Source organism: Mus musculus, chromosome 14 (assembly GCF_000001635.26).
Source record: "Mus musculus strain C57BL/6J chromosome 14, GRCm38.p6 C57BL/6J".
Classification (NCBI taxonomy): Eukaryota; Metazoa; Chordata; class Mammalia; order Rodentia; family Muridae; genus Mus; species Mus musculus.
Window position 1 is genome coordinate 18,533,549 of NC_000080.6, and position 25,191 is coordinate 18,558,739.

General features: G+C 43.1%; 1 long non-coding RNA gene and 1 pseudogene across 5 annotated transcripts in view; one reads left to right on the forward strand and one right to left on the reverse strand.

Moving 5' to 3' along the window:
- The window catches only part of Gm32587, a 91,425-nt gene extending 69,939 nt beyond the window's left edge, over positions 1–21,486 (forward strand). Inside the window, exons 2-4 of one of the 5 annotated variants that reach the window (XR_003951193.1) lie at positions 14,665–14,813; positions 18,393–19,420; positions 20,722–21,486. This is a non-coding gene — a long non-coding RNA (predicted gene, 32587). Of the gene's footprint in view, positions 1–14,213; positions 14,482–14,664; positions 14,814–18,392 lie in introns of those variants that run through there. The other 4 variants (XR_003951192.1, XR_383112.4, XR_874230.2 and 1 more) reach the window with 4 other exon arrangements.
- Gm4939 (predicted gene 4939) lies at positions 10,260–11,584 on the reverse strand (annotated as a pseudogene).
- Positions 21,487–25,191: the final 3,705 nt, after the last annotated feature.

The following is a 25,191-nucleotide window of genomic DNA, read 5'->3' on the forward strand; positions in this document are numbered from 1 at the left end:
TGCTACATATATATATACACACATACATACTACACATACATATCATACATATATATTATAAATACATAGCAAGCTGTGATGCCCCAAAATGCTGGCATTATATAAACAGGGAACTCAAAACCAAGATGAAAAATATAGAAAGGCAACAATGAACACAAGTATGTAGACTCTCAGAAGAATGGTGGTTTCCCTTCATCTGTGTGTGTAAGGTTCATTTTTTTTCAGACCAATAAACTCAGAAATTTTAAATAATGTCTCTTTTCTATTCTGAAAAGTTTGATATATATTTCTGAAAAGCTGGTGCTTTATAAATGGAAGAGAATATATTCACCAACTGAAATTTTCATTTTCTTCAATTTCTGTGCATTCTTACATTATGGAAATGGCTCTATAAGTGAAACATTAGTTAGAAACATGCATGCTTTAAAGAAGAGATCAGGCCCTTGGTGTTGAGAACTAGAGAGACAACCTGAGATGCTGAGACTTGCCCTGCCTGGAAGGAGAGACCTTGCAATCCAAACAGAACTAGAAATTTGCCCTGGTATTGAAAATGTTCATGGTCACAGGGGTGGCCTAGTTTCTTGTCAGGCACATTCCAATCTTGACAAAGTACTCTTGGAACATCTATAGTTGACTGTGTGTTGACTGTCAGAATTGTTACTGAAGCTGGGCTCTTTTGACATCTGGGCTTTAGAAATCTGAACTATCCTAATTGTAGATGTTACTTAGAGCACCAAGAACAGGCCAGGGAAAAGGAATGGAACTAGAGAGATAATTGTCAAATTGTGGCTGGTCAGGACTGGAAGGGTGGAAGTGGGACTCCCAAACCAGAGTCTGCCATTCATTCCTATGGTCATTGGTAGCAGTGCAGGGTAGGGCAGGTACTCACTGCACAGTCCTCAGGAGATGCTGCTGCTGCTGCTGGTAGAGAGTAAGTGGGACCGTGTCACCAGACAGAAAAACTGGTAAGGTCCAGCAGATTCAGGAACTCCAGCAATCCTCATAAATAAAACGATAAGCATTTGAACTAGCTGCTGACCAGATTCTTGTCCTGGAGCACGTGGCCACAACACCCCAGTAAGAGGACCATGACAACTGGTTACATAGCATAGAGCTCAGAGTTCTCCATGCCAATGAGGTATCTATATGGGCTGGCCCTGAGAATTTAGTCAATAAGCTTCCCTTCCCAGACATTCTTTCCTTTAAAAAGTATTTAATCTCTTGTCCACCCTGAGTAAGTGTGGGGAGCCGCCCTCACATTTGCCATTATAAGATGGCGCTGACAGCTGTGTTCTAAGTAGTAAACATAATCTGCACACGTGCAGGGGCAGTTTTCCCGCCATGTGTTCTGCCTTTCTCGTGATGACAACTGAGCCGATGGGCTGCAGCCAATCAGGGAGTAATACGTCCTAGGCGGAGGATAATTCTCCTTAAAAGGGACGGGGTTTTGCCATTCTTTTTCTCTCTCTTGCTTTCTTGTTCTTGTTCTTTTTCTTGCTCTTGCTTTCTCTCTCTTGCTTTCTTGTTCTTGTTCTTTTTCTCTCTCTCTTGCTCTGGCTCTTGCTCTCTTGCTCTCTGGCTCCTGAAGATGTAAGCAATAAAGCTTTTGCCGCAGAAGATTCCAGTTTGTTGCGTTCTTCCTGGCCGGTTGCGAGAACGCGTGTAAGAAGTAAGTCATATGCAGCTTTTCCCACCATGAATAAACAGTTTGGATCAGCAAGGACTATCTCCTTCATCAAGGACTGCTGTGAGGGAAGCCTTCATCATACAGAGCTGTACCTAATTCTCTTGCAGAAGGTCCCTCTGCACTGATGACACTCACCGTGAGCTAAGCCAGATGCCCCTCACTCCCGCCCCATCCTCAACACCTCTTGGTTTCCAGAATCTGGGTGCCCAGGAGTTTCAGAGTCACAGCCTCAGCCCCAGCCTGTGCTGTTTCTCACCCAGATAAACCCAGTCTGGGACCTCTATCTCAGGTACATTTTGCTTCCCCTGAGCAGCACATGCCCTGTACCTGATGGCAGCAAGGATGGGGTGTAGCCTAGTGCCTCTGTGCTTTGCTGCCTTTCCCATGCCCAGAGGTATCCTGACACCTCAGCAGCAAGGTGAAATGCAGACCCACAAGGTGACAGACATCTGGACTCTGGCCTAGAAGGATAGACAGTACAAAAACAATGCTCCTCTTGAAACCTGGGCTTCACCGAAGGTGAGGCAGATGGTAAACAGCTCCAGAGCTAACAGTAGGACTCTGAGAAACACCTGCTGCTCTTTCAGGATGAACTTTGTAAGGCCAATGGAGGGGAAGATGGCTCCCTCAGAGATCCAGGGGACTTCAGAGCAGGGCTCCAATGCTAGGGTCTCCAGAGTTATGTCAGGGACATGTCTCCATCTCAGAAAAGCATGCCCCCAGGGACCTCGTTATAGACTGATAGTGTGTAGAGTCCTGGGCTTGGATGAAGCCTCAAACTTGGTGACCAGCACAAGCCAGCCCTGTGGTTAGGCTATAGTATTGATGCCTCATGAATAGGGACATCAAAACCCATCTCAAGTATCCCTCACAGAGGCCACCAAGGATAAGATGGGCAGCCTTCTGCATAGCCTATTGGGACTGCACAAAGGTTACTCAAGAGAAAGTACTTTCTAAACCAGAAGCCACTTGCTATCAGAATAGAAGCTAGTACCCCACAGGCAGTAGTGGCATGGCCCATGGAGATCATGAGCTAATCATATAGGGAGTAACTTGATGCATAGCCTACAAAACTAATAAGACAAATTGAGAAAGAGTGTGGACACAGGTGGCAATAAGGTTTGACCACTCCCCTGACTGGCAGAGTCCTATATGGTGACTTCTCTAGTTAGGCTGAGGGCCAATGCTGTGCAGGCAACTCACTGGTTTGACCCTCTATGTACTCAGAAATTATCAACCTCAATAAAGATTACCTCAGTTTCTCCCCACTTCCTACTACAAGACCCACAAAAGGCCACTGACTAGGACAGCATCCTCCTTCCTGGCTTAAGTTTTGTTTTGTTTTTATTTTGCGTGGGCATGAGATGATGAATCTGGAAGTCAGTGTTCAGGGTGACTTTGGTGATCACTGTCCTACATTCTAACACTAAGAACTGAGAAAGGCAAAACAAAAAAAAAGCAAAACAATAACCACAACAAAACCCAAACAAACAAACAAAAAAACATCTCTAGAATTAGCGAGATCAGGTTTTCTCTGCTCAGCAGAGAATGGACAAAGCACTAGGTTACAGTACAGGAGAAACAGTCCCACAGGTGCACCAGAACTGCTGGTCCAGGGCCTGTTAACTCCACCTTCCTTAGAAATGCGTGAACTTTGCCTTACTGCAGGCCAAAGTCAGCACAGCTTTTGGAAAGCAATTTCCAGGGGTCAGGGGAGGGGAGACTTTGGAATTTCAGAAGAAGAAATGATATAGAGCCCAGAGATTTAAAAGCACAAGCAAGATCTTACCTGGTTTGCTGAAGGCCTGGGAGGGGTTCTGCACATTCTCTTATCTCCAGAGACCTGGCAGAATCTTGATGCAACCCAGTCTTACTTGTCTTTGATGCTTGAAGGCCTGGAGGCAAGCTGAAACTGGTTGAGTTAAAATGGGTGACAGATGGGCTGGTGAGATGGCTCAGTGGATAAGAGCACCCGACTGCTCTTCCAAAGGTTCGGAGTTCAAATCCCAGCAACCACATGGTGGCTCACAACCATCCGTAAAAAGATCTGACTCCCTCTTCTGGAGTGTCTGAAGACAGCTACAGTGTACTTACATATAATAAATAAATAAATCTTTAAAAAAAATGGGTGACAGATGTGACAGAGTGGTAGCCAGATGACCTGAAGCCCCATTATAAAGCCACCTGATGTGAGTGATATGCTCACATCCTACCATGACGAAGCACTGGATTACAAAAGAGGAAGGAGGTGGCAGAGATCCCAGAAGTCTCTGCCAGGAAGACACATGATCCTCCTCTTGTTAAATTATCCCCATTTTTCTCTAAAAGAACTGAGGTGTTTGCCAGCTACTCTCTTTCTTCTCCACAGTCTAGCACAATATCAAGTGGTTTGTGTGGAGAACATTTGTTATTGATTTTATTATTGCCCATGGGAGCACAGACAGGTAAAGGACACATTTAAGATCTCTCCCTCACCCTAGAATAAGCTAGAAAATTTGTCTCCCATAGCTCCAGAGTATAGGGTAATTTCCAAGCCAACTCTGGCTGAGGTGGGAGCTTAGGAGCTTAGGAGCTTAGGCTAGGATCTGATGCTAGTCCCTGTCCTAGCTCACTACTCAGGGGACAGCACAGTTGCCAGTCTGTGTAGCCCATGGAGAGCTGTGATGGTGGTGACAAAGGCAGTGGAGCTCAGGAAGGCAGTCAGCTTTGGGGTCCTCTAGAGGTCATTATTCCTTCACACTCATCCAGTCGTTATTCACACTGAACACAGAGAACTCACACCTTTGCTGCTAAATGAAAAAGTAAGCATTAAGTTATAAGGCAACCCCGTTTTCTTTCCAGTAACAAAACAGCCTGATCATAAGCAACTCAGGGGAGGAAAGAGTTCATATCAGATTATGCTTGCAGGTCACAGACATGGAGGGAAATCAGAGACTAGAGTGGAAATCATGGAGAAAAGCTGCTTGCTGGCTCACTCAAAGGCTTTCTTATACAACCAGGACCTACTGCCTAGGAATAGTGCTGCCCAAAGTGGGTTTAGCCCTCCTGCATCAATTACAAATCAGGAGAATCACTCATAGACATACCTGCAGGCCAGTCTGATCCAGGCACTTTCCCCCTCAGACAATGCTAGGTTGTGTCAGATTGATTTTTTTTTTTAGATTTATTCATTTATTTACTATATGTAAGTATAGTGTAGCTGTCTTCAGACACACCAGAAGAGGGTGTCAGATCTCATTACAGATGGTTGTGAGCGACCATGTGGTTGCTGGGATTTGAACTCAGGACCTTTAGGAGAGCAGTCAGTGCTCTTAACCGCTGAGCCATCTCTCCAGCCCCATCAGATTGATTTTTTTTTTTTTTTTAGGTTATAGCAATTTACTTCACATAGGAACAGTATTATTTCAATCCTATAATTTTCATTGACTATCAACAAAAATAGTCTATACAGTGTTGTGAGCTATCTAGCAGCTCACATGGACGGGGTACACCTGAGTGGCAGGCTGGTGCTGAAAGAAAGGGAAACTAGGTGAATGAGAGAGAAATGGAGCCAAGACAATATTCTGATCAAGGCTCAAATGTTTAATGGCAGATGCGCTTTATAAAGGAGGGGGAGGCCCATTCCTGCCAATTCATCCTTGGAGCCCAGCTGCAGGTGACCACGTGCAGGATAGGGTGTAGTTCCCGGAATAGCTAGGCGACTCCCAGCAGGTAGCAGCAACAGTGGCTGAATAATAGAGTGATCTAGGGAGGCAGGCTCTACCCTACGTAATCTCCTTAGTGGCAGCAAAGTCGAGGTCTGGTTCAGCCAGCTTCAGGCTGGGTGGAGGTCACAATTTTTTCTCTGTTATTAATATAAAAAAAAAAGGCTGGACTGAGGCACAAAATTTATTTATGCTCTATAGTTCTGCCTGATTTCTTTGGGCCTAGTGAAGAAATCTGTCTCAGTGGGATTCCCTAACTTTCCTCATGGTAAACCCTTGTTTGGGTAAGACTGGCTACTGTCTTTAGTAAACACTCTGTAGACCGGCCCTGAGCTGCTGGCTCTATCTTTTGTAATGTTTAATTAGTTACTGAATAGGTAACTTCTTTACTGAATTCCAAGTTTGTAGGCTTCAAGGTCTTTCTAGGACATTCGAACACTGGCAAAGGCTAGCTATGTCAGAATTCAATCTTAAAAGGCACTTATAATAAGATAATACTAAAAGAGAGCACGTGGGTTCATACCCCAGACTAACTCGGGGATAGGGTAAGAATATACGGGTTATGAGAACGGCAAGGTTCCAGGAGATGAGTTTCCATGAAATTCTGTCTCCTGAGTGCTCCCAGGCCTCTCGGCCTGCCAAGCAAACTTCACTGGAGTTGCATAGCATTCCCCCATTCTTATATTTCTGCTGAAGTTCCAGAATGTCCCACCTTGTCATAGCTACAGATCTCAGGAGTGCTATAAAGAGGAGTGGAAACACAACGATTTACTAATAAAATAATGTCAATAATAATAGCAAGTAGGATAATATATTGAACCCAATCCAGGGGATTTAATGCACTTAGGTTATTTTTTTAAATCTCTGGCCAATTCATCAATGTTCCAAGTGTCTGAGTGACTGTTTGCTAATATCTGAAATTTCTGCCTTTCTAGCCTTAATATTTGTTATGTTCTGCCCTATTGTTAAGACTACTACTTCTAAGACATTAACTTTTGCCTCCAATTCTTTACATGGCTCTGTGATGTATTATTAATAAACTATGGCCTCTTGGCATGTATCTCTGTCTAGATTGATATGATTCGGAGATCTGGGTGCCTGTCTTAGACTGTCCAGCCCTCATAGTAAACCTTATTCCCAAATCAGACCAAATGCCACAATATGTATTAGAATTCTTCTTGAATGAAAATTAATAACTGCCACCTGTGCTGTTGGAGGCAGGGATGCATGCCTGCTGCAGTCAGGCTGAAGGGCGTTGACTGACCTGCTTGAAAAACAAAGACGAGACATTGAAAAGCAACAGTACAAAAGCTTCTTTGGGAAAGTCCAGGTACTCCCTTCAATTGCAAATTAGCAATGAGCAGGTCTTAGAATTAGAGCTCCCAGTGTGGGAGACGTGACTTTGAGAATTTCAGAAAGGCTACAGCTTCCCTGGGAGTGGAGGCTGTGTTCCAATTTAACTTTTCAGCTAAAGAGGGTTTTTAGCCATAATCAAGGTTAGAGTCATACTTACTAGAAGATTCAGGATCTGGGTCCAGATGACGAACTAATCTCTCAGGCAGCTATTGTGCTCCATCTTCTTTTTGTGAAAAAACACAGACCGAGCCCCTTCCCCTGATTAGACTGGGTCTGGACCCTTCCATTAGTTAATGGGTCCCGCCACTTTACCATGGCATAAGAACTAGAAGTAACTGGATGCCAGTGGCAATCTGCTGCAGACTGACCTTTAACATCAGTTTGCAAAAAATTTAGAACAAATAAAGCAAAAGCAAGATGTGCCTTTGGTGACCTTGGGGGCTATAACTGCCTTTGTTTTGTTTTTAAAAGCCAATTTTTTAAAGTGAGATGAGCACGTTCAACTATTCTTTGTCCCATGGGGTTATAGGGAATTCCAGTTGTACGTTGGTGCCAAATTTTTTACAAAACGAAGTAAAATTTTTGCTAGAATAGGATGGCCCATTATCTGTCTAAATAAGTTTAGGCAATCCCATGGCATTAAAGGCTTGTAGGCAATGGTCAATTACACTTTTGGAGGCTTTTCCAGTATGCAGAGAAGCAAAAAAAAAAAATCCTGAACAAGTGTCAATACAAACATGTATATATTTTAATTTTCTAAATTCTGCATAATTACATCTATTTGCCAAATATGATTAGGCATAAGAACTTGTGGATTAACTCTTAAATGTGGCACTGGAGATAATGTAATACATTTAGGACATTGTTTTACAATCATTCTTGCCTGCTCCTTAGTGATCTTATGTCGGAACCTTAAGGTATGGCTAGAGAGATTAAATTTTTCATGATCACGTTTGGCCAAGGCAACAGGATCTGAAATTAAGGCTTCTCTTATTAGTGCTCTGTCAATGCAATCATTGTCTTCAGCTAAAGGTCCAGGAAGACCAGAAAGAGATTGTATGTGGCCAATGTAGAACGGGTGTTTTTGGGCAAGAATGCTGTTTTGCAATTGTGAAAACAGGGATCCTGCTGGCATATTAAAGTTAAAAGTTCCACAGGTCTCCAATAAGGGTACCGACTGTGTAACATATAAACTATCAGTAAAAATATTAAAAGCCTCATGCACAGACTGAAAGACATTCAGTACTGCTGTTAATTGAGCTGAGAGGCCAGGAGTCTTTATGATTACCTGTTGATTATTTATAAGAAATCCAGATCACCCTTTAGAGGAGCCATCAGTAAACATCAGAACAGCATTGTGTAAGGGTTGTAAAGAGGTCATATTAGGAAATATCACCTCATGTACATTCAAAAATTTTATCAACCTATCTTGAGGGTAGTGGCTATTTATAGTTCTGTTAAACCCTATTTGAGCAAGCAACTAATCTGTACTATGTTGCTTCAGCCAAGTGTCTTGACTTACACTGTAAGGCTGAACAATAATATCTGGCTCTTTGCCAAAATAAGTTAGTGCCTGCTTCCTTCCCAGGATAATCATCTGGGCTATTGCTTCATAATATGGCAAGATATTACGTTTAGGAGAAATGCTCGAATGTACCCACATTAGGGGAGACTTTTGTCATAACAATCCTGTAGGCACATGAATCGTATTAAAAATCAACAGATGTAAAGGCAAAGAGTAATCTATATAAATGACAAATTGCTCTTCAATAGCTTTTTCCACTTGCTGTAAGGCCAGCAATCCTTCTGAGGTTAGAGATCTAGGGGAGGTAGGATCAGAACTCCCTTTAAGAATATCAAATAAAGGTTTCAAGTCCCCTGTAATAAGCTTTAAATAGGGGGCGAAGCCAATTAATATCACCTAACAATTTTTGAAAATCATTCAAAGTCCTTAAGTTGTCTCTGTGAATAACTATCTTCTGGGGAAAACCAGCTTGATCAGTAAGTTTAAAGCCCAAATAATTATAAGGATCCTGAGTTTGTATTTTTTCAGGAGCTCTTTGTAATCCTTTTTCAGCTAAAGCTTTTTGTAAATCTCTACAACACAAAAGCAAATCCTGGGGGTCTTTTCCCACCATCAAAACATCATCTGTGAAATGAATGATGTAAATCATTGGCCATTGTTGTCTCACAGGCTGAATGGCTTGTGCCACAAACTTTTGGCACAAGGTAGGACTATTAGCCATAGGAAGAGGGAGGCCCTGTACAGAAAACCCAAAGGCAATCATATAGCATAGCATGTAAAATGTGCAAATATACTTTAAAATGCAATTACTGTGTAGCACTAGCAAAGTAGAACTGCATAGCAATTCTAATTAAGCTAGTAATTGTTTGCAGGTAGTCAATGCAAATGTCCAAGGCACAACTACAAGTGTGTACACAAGTATGTGACATACACCCTCAGATCATGTATTTGAAGACATTAAAATAACATGATGGCATGTTTATATTTCATTATGTAATGAGACATTAGTTTGTCTCTAAAGCTCCATGATGAAATACCAGACTGAGAATGTTTGTGTGGTTAGAACAAACTGCTCCCTGAACTTAAAAGTGAAAGACATGACTCTTGCTGATATTTAAATACACACACACTCACAATACACACACACTCACACACACACACACACACACACACACACACACACACACACATCATTCACAGGAAACATCCCAAAGTCCAGAAGAAAGTCATTTTCTTATTAAAGTTTCCCTTTACAGTATTTCATGACAATTCTCCAAAAATGCGTACTTGTTTACTACCTCTTTTGGTCAATCTTGGGTATAAAAGACACTGACATAGACAAGGCAAAGATGACTACTGATTTAGAAAGTATCGAGTACACAGTGGTAGAAGTCATGGAGTTATAAAAGCCCACTGCTTTAAAAGAATCACTTTAATCTATACAGGAGAAACCAGCCCACTACAAACTCAACAGGAGCACTGTCTGTGCCACAAACCCCAAATTCATCAGTGCTCTGTGTTTTGCTGCCCATCCCTGAGAGTAAAGACTCTACCATTCTTAATTTTTAATAAAGCAATAAGTTTACATTGATAAAATGTTTAAAGATTTTTTTCAAGACATTTATATACCATTAGCTTTAGCTCCATTTCAATTTCACTTTTAAGAAAAGAAAAAAGGCCTTGTTCTTTGAATGAGCACTCATGAGAATCCTAGTTGATGCCCATGAAGCCGGGCGAGGCTCCTCGATGTCCCCACTCTGTTGTTTCTCATACCACTGTTCCTTTCCTTACAATTCAACAATGTTTGTGAATTAGGGAATTTAACAGAGAGTGAAGGAAAAGGACAAGACAGACTTAAGGAACACTCAAGTGACACGTATGTTTCCCTGGGCAAACAAATTTTGCTGGAAATAATCTGAATGTCATCCAAGAAAGGCAAAATACCTACAAAAGAGAAGAAATGCAGCATAAACATGTTCTTGCTGTCTTCCTGGCAAAAATCTTCTGTAAACTTCTTCAGCTTCAAGAAGTCCTGCTCGTTGACTGTCAGCTTTGTGTTGGACAGGGACCGCAGCATATCCCATATGGAAACAACTGGCTCCAAGAGTGTATCTCCAGGAACATCCATCCATGTCATTTCAATAGCCCCAGGATCTCCTGGAGAGGAGATCAGCAGGTCATTTACAATGCAGTTAGGATCAGCTCTTGAGGGTCCACGAACATTTTTGAAGTGAGCAGCTGACTGACTTTTTTCACAGGCTGCATAAGTGCATCCCATACAATGATACTTATATCTGCTCCTGAATAGCCATCTGTCTTCCTTCCAAGTTCTTGGAATTCTGCTTCTGTGAGGCTGTTCTGAGTGATGCCCAAGTGCAGTCTAAACATGGCTGCTCGGGCATGGGCTTCGGGCAAAGGAATATAAATATGTTTCTCAAATCTTCGCCTAATTGCAGAATCCAGAACCCAGGGTATATTTGTAGCTCCCAGAACCAAAATTCCATCATTGTCCACACCAACTCCTTGCATTTGAACCAGGAACTCTGTCTTAATTCTCTGTGCAGCTTCACTCTCATTCTCACTTCTGGAACCACACAGAGAATCAATCTCATCAATGAAGATGATAGAAGGCTTGTTCTCTCTGGCAACCTGTAATAAGTTCTTAACCAGTTTTTCCCTTTCCCCCAGCCACTTAGACACAAGGTCAGAGGAAGATATTGAGAAAGATGTTGAGTTGTTTGCTTCCGTTGCAACAGCTTTAGGCAAATAAGATTTTCCTGTTCCTGGTGGTCCAAATAATAGGATTCCTCTCCAAGGTGTCCTCTTCCCTGTAAACAGATGAGGGAACTTAATAAGCAGAATCACAGACTCTTTAAGAGCTTCTTTGGCTCCTTCGAGACCAGCAACATCACTCCATTTCACATTTGGTCGCTCTATAACAATGGCACCTTGAAGTTGATTCTGCAGTTTCTTTTTTTCAGGATCATCAGATTCTGCATCCCCATCACTGTCATTCCCCTTTTCATCATCTGGGCCTGACTGTTCCTCTTTCACGGGCTTCTGTGGTTTCTTCTCTCTTTTCTTCAGATATTCCTTTAGTTTTTCTGCTCTATCAAGATATTCTGTACACTTGGTCCCGATACTTTGCTTGGCTTTATCACCTTGTGCTTCATATTTAACAACATGGAGAAAATACTGCACAGCATGTTGGTAGAGTTGAAGAGCTTCCTCATAGTTCCCAGCTTTGTCTTCCTGGGCTGCTTTGCTTGCAAGATCTATTGCTTTCTGGAGGTTGGTGTTCGTGGACGCCATGGTGGAGATCCAAGGGGTCCCCTACAAACAAGGCCGGCAGCAGTGCTTTCGAGTTGCGCTCTGGTCACCGCAGCAAACCCTGCGGAAGATGGCGGCTCTGAGACCCCCAGTGGCAGCCCCAGCTCCCGAGCCGTAAATCCAGCAGGAAATCCAGCAGCCACCCTACCCTCCACACAAAACTTCCGTAATTTCAAGCCCCTTAGGGCTCTGGTCCCGCCTCTGGCCCGGGCACTCCAGATTGCTTTTTAAAGCTTTCTAGGATAGTTAGTTGCGTAACACTGAAGTAGTTTCTGTGTTAGTAATTATTCTATTGATGTGAAGAGACACCATGACCAGAGGAACTCTATAAAAAAAAGTATTTATTTGGGGTTGGCTTACAGTTTCAGAGTGCATTATCATCATGGTGGGGAGCATGGATACAGGGGTGGTAGGCATAGTTTTGGAGAAGTACTTGAGAGCTTCATCCTGACTCACAGGCAGAGAGACACTGGGCTGTCATGGGCTTTTGAAACCTTGAAGTCCACCCCCCACTGATAAACTTCCTTCATCATGGCTTTCAAATAGTGCTACTTCCTGGTGACTAAACATTCAAATATATAAACCTATAGGGAGCACTCTTACTCAAACCACCACAATTTCTTGTGAGAAACCATCACAGGTAATTTGAGTACCCATCCTTTATGTACCTCGAGACACCACTTTACACTCACTGAGAAAATAAAAATAGGGCTGTGGAGGAGGAGCAATGGGCCTTCTGTAAGGGGGTAAACATGGAGAACAGTTTGAACTTCCTCAAAATTAAACTTCGTTGTGTGTGATGATGCATGTTTGAAAAATCTTAGCCCATGGATGATAAAGATAAAATGAGGTCAAGCTGGGCTCTCAGTGAAACCCAATCTCAAAATAAGAAATTAAGTTAAATACCATAAACCCACCGGCTCTGCTCAGGTATATTCAATAGAATTGCAAATACAACCACATAAAACTTGAACATGAATAGTCGCAATGTAGAAAAATAACAAATGTTCACCAACAGATGAATAGATAAAGAAATACTATTCAAATAAGAAGTGTGATTCATGTCAGCAAAATCTTGCTGGCATATGCAATAGTGTCTGCGTTTGGTGGTTGATTATGGTATGGATCCCCGGATGGGGCAGTCTCTGCATGGTCCTTCTTTCTGTCTCAGCTCCAAACTTTGTCTCTGTAACTACTTTCATGGGTATTTTGTTCCCCATTCTAAGGAGGGACGAAGTATCCAGATTGTATGTCCCAATTCCGGGGAATGCCAGGGCCAGGTTGTGGGAGTGGGTGGGTTGGGGAGCAGGGTGTGTGTGTGTGGGGGGGGGGTATAGGAGACTTTCAGGATAGCATTTGAATTGGAAATGAAGAAAATATCAAATAAAAAATTGTAATAAAAAAAGAAGTGTGATTCATGCCACTGAAAGTATAACAACGTAAAAACAGAATTCTAGGCCTTTAGGCCCAGGCTTGGGAATGTGGCCTTTGTAAAGGTATGCTAATCATAAAAGAGATAGCGACATTCCTCTACCCACCTGCTTCCTGGGTTCAAAGAGTGCTCATTCAAAGAAAATCACCCAGAACCTGCAATGCAAATGTGCTATTGTTAGGGGCTCTTAGAAGCTGTCTTGAGAGTTAACAATTACCAGGTATTCCTTGTGACTCTTGTAACTTTACACTTCCTTGTGACTCTTAACTGGTATCTTCCAACAACGCCCTCCCCACTTCCTTGAGTTTCGGTTTCTTCCTTTAAATACCCCCTTACCCAGCTACTCGGGGCGCCACGGTCCTCTACCCCTGCGTGGTGTATGACCATGGGCCCGAGAGCGCTCTTGAACAAAAATCCTCTTGCAATTTGCAGCAAGACCCGTTTCTTGTGGGTGATTTTGGGGTGTCGCCTCTCCTGAGTCAGAACGTGGGGGAGTCCTCACGTTGTGGGTCTTTCACCACCACTTGGATTAGCCTTGAATACACGCTAAGTGAAAATAGCCAGACATAAAAGAATTGTACAGTTCTTTTATGTCTGGCTATTTTCTTTTTTAATAACATGTCCAGAATCAATCAATAAATCCACAGAGGTTGAGAATAGATTAGAAGTTGTCTGGAGCTAAGAATTGACTGCTTATTAATGAATAAACTCTTTATTTTGGGGGTAATAGTTTTTTTGGGTAAGACAATGCTGGTGGCTCTGTGACTTGATAACATTAACACTAAATCATACACTTTAAAATTACTGGTGAATTTCATGTTATGTGAATTGTATCTCAGTCCCTGAAACTACCCTCTTTAAGAATTCATTTGCACCTAATTCATCCCCCTGCCCCCCGCCCCCCGCCCCCAAGCACATGCAGTTTCCTGCAGCAGTAACTTTGTGAAGGACTTTTATTTCTCTCTGGTACTCACACCACCCCCTCAGGAGCTGAATTGATGGCTGCTGAACTATTTCTGTAAGGAGAAGGCAACATGCTTCTGTGTGGGGGCATCTGCTGAAGAGGGGGATGGTCACACAATCCTGTTTCTGTCTTAAGAGGGATTTAAACAGACCTCTGATCTTTTAAACATTCAAAAAGATTATTTTTGAAGCTGGTGTCTAAATGGAGAAGGCAGGATGTAAGGGGCTCCAGCTTCAAAGCTGGAATTCGCAAAGCTCTGCCAAAGTTAAAGCCAACTTGCATCATAAAATTACACTGAATCAGTTACCAGGGGATTCGCCCTGGACTAGAAAGAAGACTTTCTCACCGCGAGCAAACACGCATCTCCTTGCACTAAAGAGAAGTGAAGCCATTTTACTTGTAGATTTTGTTTTATAGCAGTGGCATCGCCTTCTGGATCTCAATGCACAGGGACTTTTTTTTTACATCAAGGAATTGCGTGTGGTATGTTCAGTTCTAAGAAAATGTGACACATAAACTTAAAACTTAAAACACCTTAAATCATAAACGTGTGTGGAAATAACATAAAATCACCTGCTAAATTCTAGGTGGTACTCAAGTTTCTGACACAAAACATTTTTCATTCCCCCTATCGAACTCTCACCTCTACGCTCTGCTTCCTTTCAGGGTTGCATGAACGAACTGCTTCGCGGCAATGGGTCCAGGGTGTAGAACGCTGGGAGGTCCGAGGTCGACTGCAGGCTGAGCTGCTTGCTTTCTTCTCTTCCAGTTTACAATTCTGCTTGACAAGGTTTATTTACAGCACTTCAGACAAGGTACCCAGGAGCTGTAGACTCTGTTGGAGAGAGTAACCTTGTGCTGTGTCGTCTGATCCAGGTTTTGAGTTCAGGGTGAAGATGATGCATTTCTCAAACGTAGGAAGCTCAGAGAGGCCTCCTCGGAGCTTGGGTTATTAGAGTCCTTGGCTCTCCTACCTGGGCTCTCTTACATGTTCATAGGCCCCACGACTTTCCCCAAGACCCCTAAAACTCTCCCAGGCATAGGCTCCAACACATTGGACAACTTAGCAGGGCCCTGGGTTAAGGTTCTTTACCCACCCAGCCATTCTTTCCCACAAACCGTACCCTGGCCTGGATTCTGCTTCAGTGAATTAAATCTCCTACACTCCACCTGCCTGTGTGTTAGGCATCCCATTGCAGTGGCTGACACCCATGTGTATGATCAGACCCCTGCTACCATCCTCTTTCCCTTCCTCCTCTCCTGTCCTCTGTTTTGATGGTGGCTCTTTGATTTTTCTTTTAAAATAATGTTTCACGAATGGATAAACTCCAGGATAGTCTCAAACTTGTAATGTCTCCGTCTCTTCTGAATGATGAAATTACAGGTGAGGATCACCATACCAGCATCCCCCTTTCCTCTTCCTTCTTCCTCTTTCTCTGTGTCTTTCTCTGTCTTTCTTTCACTCTCTCTCCTTTGCCTTTTCGTTGTTGTTGTTGTTGAGACAGTATCTTATTATGCAGTCCTGACCGTTCTGGAACTTACTTTACATAGGCTCCCTCCAAGGTTCCTGGGCATTGCCAGCTCTTGTTATGTCCCCCAAAACATAATATTGGAGGTCCTCACAGTAAGTAACTACGGCCACACTCCCACACTGGAACTCATTCTCTCAGCGGCAGTGTCATGGCAGTTCCCATGGGTTGGCTGTATATTGAACCTTGATTTTTCTCATTTGATCCTCAAATTCTTGTAGAGGTTAGGTTACCTCCCTAAACCTCATCACAGCTGGGGCTCTGTGCCCTCTAAAAGGCAATGACCATACATGGCCTGTGACAATTGCAGATGACAAAGCTTGTACCTGTGTATTGCTAGATTCACCTTTCCTGTACTCAACAGGCCCTCTGCAAATGTCTCCAGTTGTTTCTGCAAGTGTCAGCCATACTTCTTGAGCTGTAGATATTTCCAGCCAGGTAAACTGTGGGTGGAAAAATAATTTATTTATGAACATACAAGAAACTGGTAGAAATGATTTTTCCAGGACTGGAATATTTGCTGAGGTTTTGATAGTTAAACATGTCTGTAGGCTTAGATTGTTTTTTTTTTAAACCCTACTTTCAATTAGGGTTCTCAAATGCTTCAACTTCCTTCTAGCCCACCAGCCAAAGGTAGGGGATGTGGACTTGTTTAGAGTAGTGCTCTGGGGTGATTCCAATCTCTATTTGTCAGGGTATCAGCAGTCCAGCTTGGTACCTTATATACCACCAGAGTGAGAAAGATGCAGCCAGGGAACCACACAGAGGTGAGGATGGACATGCCTGAGGAGAAGTGAGGTTGAGTTAACCTTGGCATGGGCAGGCTTGGAGCAAAGCCATAGTGGCAAAGACAAGGCTAGGTGGCTCCTTCACTAATAAATCAGGTGGCCATGAACACACAAAGTAAGAGCTACTCCTTAAAATCCTGTTGCTGAATAGAGACAGCTTCTCTGGCCTGGGTAGAGGGTTGCTTCATTGCTTTGGCTAAGGACTACTCCTGGGAAGATGGTTCAGCTTAAGTCATGCTAAAGAGATGGGTGGACTAATTCTTTAATGAGACACTGTATTTTTCCTTCCCAGAATCTGTGCCCCTAAGTGCAGAAGTATATGAACTTCTGGGAATTATGCAGGGTTTTAAGTCAGCCTGCTTTTCTTCTTTCTCTCTCTCTCTCTCTCTCTCTCTCTCTCTCTCTCTCTCTCTCTCTCTCTCTCTCTCTTCCTTTCTTTCTTTTTTTTAGATTTATTTATTTATTTATTTAATATATGTGTGTACATTGTAGCTGTCTTCAGACATTCCAGAAGAGGGCATCAGATTTTTGTTATGGATGGTTGTGAGCCACCATGTGGTTGCTAGGATTTGAACTCAGGACCTTTGGAAGGGCAGTCAGTGCTCTTAACTGCTGAGCCATCTCACCAGCATCTCTATCTCTTTCTCTCTTCCTCTCTTCCTCTCTTTCTCTCTTCCTCTCTTTCTCTCTCTCTCTCTCTCTCTCTCTCTCTCTCTCTCTCTCTCTCTTTTTTTCTTTCTTTCTTTTTTTGGATGACTCTTCAATGTACTTGTCTGGAAGACACTATAAATCACTAGTTCCAAAACTTATCCCAACTTTAAATGCTGTTAATGTACATGGGATGTAGATGGAAAAAAAATACATTTCATTCCTGACCCAGTAGGATGACCTACACTAGCTTCAGTAGCACCACATTCCGACTGTATATAAGTTAATCTATCACAGTGGTCAGGCAGGCAGGATTTATTTGTACTCTTAGAAGCTTTCAAGACAGGTAACCCAGACATGGTGTATTTTATAAAGACACAGAGAAATAGAAACACTTAACAGATACAGAGGTATTGCTTAATGGTTTATTTCGATTACCAATTCTTAAAGAGTCTTCACAACTCTGATTCCTCTGAGATACTCCAAAGTACTATGGATTATGACTTTCCTCCCAAATAATGGCGCAGTTCCATTCCAGGTCTAGTGTTGGCAGCCTACTTTTCTGAATATTCAGACAAATGTAGCCTTTCCTTTGTTTCTTCCTAGCTCCTTTCTAAGCATGCTTTCTTTTGAACTTTTTAAGCTTCCTCTCTATCTTAGGGTTCTATTGTTGTGAAGAGACATCATGATGATGGCAACTCTTTTAACATTTAATTGGGCCCGGCTTACCGTTCAGAGGTTTAGTCCATTATAGTCATGGTGGTAAGCACGGCAGCATCCAGGCAGACATGGTGCAGGAGATGAAGCTGAGAGTTCTACATCTGGATAAGCAGGCAGTATGAAGAGAGATACTCTGGGTCTGGCTTGAGCATCTGAAACCTCAAAGCCAAGCTGACACATTTCCTCCAATAAGGGCACACCCCATAATAGTGCCACTCTCAGTGTATGTATGGGGACTATTTTCTTTCAAACTACCATATTCCCCTAACATTTTAGATTTCCCTATTTTCTCTACAGCCTTTCTTCTCACCATGCACCTGACCTCCTATGGCCTTTTTCTTTCTATTCTCCAGGCAGCCATTGAAGCTTTACAACTTATCTGCCTGCAGTTCTTCTTTTAAGCTTTAATACCCCTAAAATCTTTTAGTAATGAGACTAAGAACCCCCAAGAGGACCCTGATTTCCCCTGCATCACTATAGCAGAATCTTGCCATCTGGGAGACCCCTTCCACATAGAGTCAGGATGATCAATAATTTCAACTGGCTGTCCTTGGTGAAGATGGTGTTCAGCTGGCTTGGGGTAGTCAGTGTTTTGGTCTGCCTTTCCCCTTGGCCTCACCTTTCTTCCCTGATCAGAGCTGGTGGGGCTGCATTTCTGGAGAGAGGATAACTCCCATTTCTATTTTGTTTCTTCTCTCCAACTCCACAGCACCAAAGTCCCTGATGTGTTCCTTCCTTTTGGATCTCAAGGGCTCTGGAGTCCTACTCAGTGACATGACATGGGAGTGATCCAGAGACTGATGGCTGCATGTTGCACATGGAGGCATGTAAAAGTCTGAGGTAGAAGGCACCTGTCCTGGCTTACTCACCCAACATTCCTGGACATATTGCTGCTGGGGAGGCTGAGGAGAAACCCTCTCCTCACTAATGTGTTAATATATGATTAGGATAGTTCCTGTTAGCACTCAGGAATTTCCACTGCCCTGCCCTCAGGGTGCCATAGGTGAGGCACATAAAAGCCCTCCCTTTCCACCCAGCAGCTCTCTCCTCTCTCCCCTCTCTCGTCTCCCTGTCTGTCTGCTTGTCCCTACTCTGAGATGGCCTCTCATTCTGCCCCTCTCCTCCATTAACCTCTTACACTAGATCTTATTGGCACTCCTTGGTACCCAAAGGTACCCATCTCCTTTGCCGCTTTATCTCATCCCTTCCCTTCTTTACCAAAGATGCCCAGTAAACTCCAGTGTTTGAACTCTTGGGACTCTCATGATTTTGTGCTCAACTGTGCTCCAGATTGTCTGTGCATAAAGACTGTCTAGGAAGAACAAGGTGTCAGAAGCCCCTTTCCCTGGCTTGGAACTGGCAAACTGAGCTCATTTCTAGTCTATATGCCTTTCACTGACTTGACAGCACTGTAACTGCAGACTCATGAGTGGTTTTACCTGCCTGGATGCCAAGTATCACTGTTTATACTGTATTGGGTATGCTGTTTGGATAAAAGATTCTTGTGTTGGAAAAAGAAAGAAAAACTGTTGTTTAAAACATGGTTCAGGAGCAGAATGTTGAAAGGCTAGCTCAGCCGTCATTACCCTACATTTCTCTTTTTCTTGCCTTTTCTTTCAGTGTCGTGGAAGCATTTGTTTCAGGTAGCACAACTAGGAGGCTGGTTTCTGAAAGCCTCTGGGGCCAATGCTGTGCTGCAAGGCTTTAGAGACTTCCAGGAACTCCCTGCTTCTTTTGGTAAGTCTGTAGGTCTTCAGATTAGGGATGTGTGCAACAACAGGGACGAATCCCTAAAGACATGAGTGAGGGAAGCCAAATGGAATCTCGAACCAACAAACCCACCCAAGGAGGCAAATGTAAACCATCCCTGGAGACGCTTGTGGGTCTCACAAGGCACATTAAGGGAATTCCTGAGATGAATGACACGTTCCACCTCTTGTTTGGGGTATTGTCACAGGTGAGCAGAACTGTTGAAGTTGCCAGGCTTAATGTCTACATTTGATGCATTTTATTATGTTTTTAAAGTTTTGAAAATGAAACACATCAAGATTCTTATTACATTAAACATACCCTGAACCTGTTTGTACTGGATCTCGGTTGCACAACTCCTAACTGTAGCACCTTTACCTACTAACCAATTGTTCTTAGATTTGTTTTCATATTTATAAACTGGTAGTAGAAACAGTTCTTGGTGCAAAGGGAGCTGGATGTAGGGGTGAGCTGATGCTCTGAAGCTCTGTGTGAGCAATGTGAAGTTCTGTGAGAGCCTACCACCTCTTTTCCCTTAGTTCACTGAAGTCTCCTGGCTGCTTCATGTTGCCGCCACTCTTTTTCTCAAATCCACAGGACACCATTCCCACAGACTGCATACCTGAGCATAATGTTCTGCAACTGAGGCAGGCAGTGTCAGCACGATGGCATTTGTGTCCTCTGTATGATCACAGACCATGGGAAGTAAGAATGCCACAGGGATGGTTCAGTTCCATCATACTCACCCAACGCAAGGCCCACTCTTGACCAAACACTGTTCTAAGGTTTTTGACTTTACCTGAACAAATCTCATGTGAATTACTTAACTTTCAGGGGTTCTAGTTTGACACGTCAAACAGTAACATTATAATGTAGATATTTTGTGGTTTTGGCAGTGCTGTGGTGGGGAAGAGGGAGCTGGTGGAGAATGGGAGATCAAGGAGGAGGAGGAGGAGGAGGAGGAGGAGGAGGGAGAGGAGAAAAAGAGGAGAAGGAGGAGGAAGAAGAGGGGGAGGAAAAAGACAATGGGGGTGGGAAGAAAGAATTTACTGGAACCCTGCTGGCTTCCATTCTGTGGGCACTTGAACCTCTCCAGGGTAGGCTGGCAGAGCCTTTATTCCAAAGCCTGGCATTTCTCCCCAAGGCACCATTTCCAACTAATGAGGGTAACTCAAGTGAATCCACAGGAAAGAAAAAGGAAAGTGATATTTTAATTTTACCCAGTTCAGAACATTCAAAGGAATGTGCCTGCAGTTCTGACTCATGAATGTATCAATGCTTTATTTTAGGAGCAGAAATGTGTTCAGTCCAAATTGGCCGTGGAGTGAATAAACATTATTTTTCCACTAAATACACCTCTAAAACAATGGGAAATCTTTCTACAAAGACTGGAAAGAAAAAAACAAAAACAACAAAACCACACAGCAATGACGAGCCTCACCACCCAGAAAAGGGAGCCCCAGAGCTGACCATACTGGCTGTAAAGGACATCCCTGCCTTCAGGCAGTCTGTGTTGCCTTCCCCAGATACCAGGCTGGAAGGATTGTTCCAATTTCCCCCAGCTTTACTCCATTCTGTTACCTGAGATCTATGCGACATCAGGACCAGCATGCATTTGGCTCACTGGTTTTGGCTCCTAATTAAGCAATTAGTAAATTCATAATTGTGCACATCAAATACATATGTGCTGGGCAGTGCCGTTGTGCAAGGTTGACATGCGAGCTTTAGCCTCCCACATCCCCCTTTAAGATTCATCCCCTTAGCAGCTATTCAAACAGGCCAGTTTGTCTATAGGGAGTTGGCATGAGTAATGTACAGCTCAGAGGATTAGAGGAAGGAAAGAGGGAGCATGTGTGTGCATACACATACACACACACACATACACATACACACACTCCTCTTGAGTTGACTATTTATTGAGGAAGTATTAAGAAGGGGTAGAGCCAAGAGGGGTAGTTTAATGATGGTAGAGACAGAAATGCAGTAATAACAATATAAATGCAGAATTCTATATCAGTATATGGCCCTTTTATTCATTAATCACAGAATGAAAACAAGCTAACAAAGGAAAAAAAGTCCCAAACTATGTCCCATTTCTGTTACCTAAAGACATGCAATCTTTTCAGCTGTTTAAAAGCCCTGGCTTTTAAATTAGAGATCCTGAAAGATTGTTTCCTTTCAACTGAAAGGCCAGGCTGGTTTGATTTCTTTTCTTTTCTTTTCTTTTCTTTTCTTTTCTTTTCTTTTCTTTTCTTTTCTTTTCTTTCAATGTACAAATTTTAAAAATGCTAGAAAAAGCTGGTGAAATGGGTGGGTGCCTGCCACTAGGCCTAATGACCTAAGTTGGGTCCTGGGACTCTCACTGGGAGGGAGAAAAATCTGTATTGAAAGATGTAGTGGTTTGAATATCCTTGGACCAGGAAGTGGCACTTTTAGGAGGTGTGGCCTTGTTGGAGAAAGTGTGTCACCGTGGGGGTGAGCAATGAGAGAGATCCTCTTCCTAACTATGTGGGAGTCAGTCTTCTCCTAGCAGCCTTCAGAGGAAGATGTAAAACTCTCAGCTCCTCCTGCACCATGCCTGCTTGGACACTGCCATGCTTCCTGTCATGGTGATAATGGATTGAATCTCTGAACCTGTAAGCCAGCTCTAATTAAATGTTTCTTTATAAGAGTTGCCTTGGTCATGGCAATAAAACCCTAACTAAGACAAATTTGTCCTCTGACCCTTACAGGAGTGCTGTGGCACATATGTATTGCCCACTCCCAACAATAAATAAGAAAAATATTTTTTTAAAGGAATGTTAGTATCCCCTGGAAAGCCCCTGCCCTGTCCCCACATAAGAATACACTGTCCAGGGCTCCTTGTCATCCTATTCATTAAAATTTGTCCAGAACTAAGGCTGTAGAGTGTGTGTGGTTTGAAGACTTGGTCACCAGGATCGGCCTCCTTGTAGTGAAGGATGTGAAGATGGGAGAGGAGCATGTAAAGCTCAAGAGGGTTAAGTCTTCAGGAGGTCACTCTTAGTTGGATCACCTCAGCTAAGCCACAGGCGATAAGTGGGAGGCAGTATCCCTCTCCAATTTATAGGGGTTAATTTATTGATCTGAGGAGACAGATGTCAAGAATCCCTGGCAACATCTGGTGGTTCTGTTTTTTTTTTGTTTTTGTTTTTTTTTTTTTGCAGCTCTTAGATCTGTGTCTACCTGTAACTTGAATTCCCTATCTGCAGCACTAGCAGAGAGAGAGAGAGAGAGAGAGAGAGGGGGGGGTTCACATCTCCAAACCACACTCTTCCCTTTCTGTTTCACTCCCTACAACAGGATGGAGTTTACTGTCCACTCTGAGATCACTTCCTTCTTCAACTCCTCACCCTGTAGCATGGTGCAGCCCATTCCTGGGTACTTCTAGGACACACAAGAGTCCTACACCTGGTGTGACAGTCCAGAGAACCCAGGGTTTCACTCATGCTGGGCAAGAACTCTACCATTGACCCATTTCATTTTTATTTATTATTTAATTTTATTTTTTTATATTTAAACAATTTTTCATTAGATATTTTCTTCATTACAATTCAAATGCTATCCTGAAAGTCCCTTATACCCTCCCCATGCCCTGCTCCCCAACCCACCCACTCCTGCTTCTGGCCCTGGCATTCACCTGTATTGGGGCATATAATCTTTGCAAGACCAAGGGCCTCTCCTTCCAATGACGGCCGATTAGACCATCTTCTGCTACACATGCAGCTAGAGACACGAGCTCAGGGGGTACTGATTAGTTCATATTGTGGTTCCTCCTATAGGGTTGCAGACCCCTTCAGTTCCTTGGGTACTTTCTCTAGCTCCTCCATTGGGGGCCCTGTGTTCCATCCTATAGATGACTGTGAGCATCCACTTCTGTATCTGCTAGGCACTGGCATAGCCTCACAAGAGACAGCTATGTCAGGGTCATGTCAGCAAAATCTTGCTGGCATATGCAATAGTTGCTGCAGACCCTCTCGGGTCCCTTGTTTGTGTAGGACAGGTCTCTGGGTGCAGATGGGCAAGGCGAAAGACAGACAAATGCACACAGGAGATTGTGTAGAATCTGAATGTATTGTCACAAAGTGAACACCAGTCTTATATAATACAGAAAATAAAGGGGGTAGGAAGTCACAGCAGGCAAAGTACATTGAAGTTGCCTGACACAAAACAAAGGAATGACTTCAAAAGGACTTACAGGAACCAGGTAATGTTTACATTAAGATAAAGCAGTCCTGCCTAGGGTCAGCTTAATGACAGGTAAGGATTTCACACCCTAGTCACAGTTAGTGCTACTCCCTTGAGCCTTGTGAAAGCTAGCACCATGGGTTTCTGCTCTAGCAGACCTTCTCATGAATAATGCAATACCACAACCCCCCTATTTCCTGGGCCCTGATAAATTCTTGTATGAGTGTAACTTTTAAGTATCTGTGGAGAATCTCCATTTGTCAGAAGAATTCACCAACTTGCTTCTAATATGCAATGGCTGTACTGAAGATTCCTGTCTCAGTGGGATTTCCTAACTTTTACATGGTAAACTCACCTATTCGCTAGGACATTGTATATGGGTGAGACTGGCTACTGCCCCAAGTAAACACTCTGCAGACCAGCCCCGAGCTATTCTGGCTAGGCTCTTTGTAATACCTAATTAGTTACTGAATAGATAACTTTCTTACTGAATTCCTACTGAGTTCCAAGTTTGTCGGCTTCAAGTATTTACTGGGACTTAGCTATGTCAGAATTCAATCTTAAAAGGCATTTATAATAAGATAATACTAAAAGAGAGCATGCGGATCCATACACCAGACTAACTCGGGGGTGGGGGGGGTAGGGTATGAGTATATGGGTTATGAGAACGCCAAAGTTCCAGGAGGTGAGTTTCCGTGAAACTCTGCCTCCTGAGTGGAGAGTGTGTAACAAATAGTGTCTGTGTTTGGTGGTTGATTATGGTATGGATTCCCAGATGGGGCAGTCTCTGCATGGGCCTTCCTTCTGTCTCAGCTCCAAACTTTAAATAACCCCATTAAAAAATGGGGCACAGAGCTAAACAAAGAATTCTTGACTGAGGAATACCGAATGGCTGAGAAGCACCTGAAAAAACGTTCAACATTCTTAATCATCAGGAAAATGCAAATCAAAACAACCCTGAGATTCCATCTCACACCAGTCAGAATGGCTAAGATCAAAAATTCAGGTGACAGCAGATGCTGGCGAGGATGTGGAGAAAGAGGAACACTCCTCCATTGCTGGTGAGATTGCAAGCTTGTACAACCACTCTGGAAATCAGTCTGGAAGCTCCTCAGAAAATTGGACATAGTACTACCGGAGCATCCAGCAATACCTCTTCTAGGCATATAACCAGAAGATGTTCCAACTGGTAAGAAAGACACATGCTCCACTATGTTCATAGCAACCTTATTTATAATAGCCAGAAGTTGGAAAGAACCCAGATGCCCCTCAACAGAGGAATGGATAGAGAAAATGTGGTACATTTACACAATGGAGTACTACTCAGCTATTAAAAAGAATGAATTTATGAAATTCCTAGGCAAATGGATGGACCTGGAGGGCATCATCCTGAGTGAGGTAACCCAATCACAAAAGAACTCACATGATATGTACTCACTGATAAGTGGATATTAGCCCAGAAACTTAGAATACCCAAGATACAAGATACAATTTGCGAAACACATGAAACTCAAGAAGAACGAAGACCAAAGAGTGGACACTTTGCCCCTTCT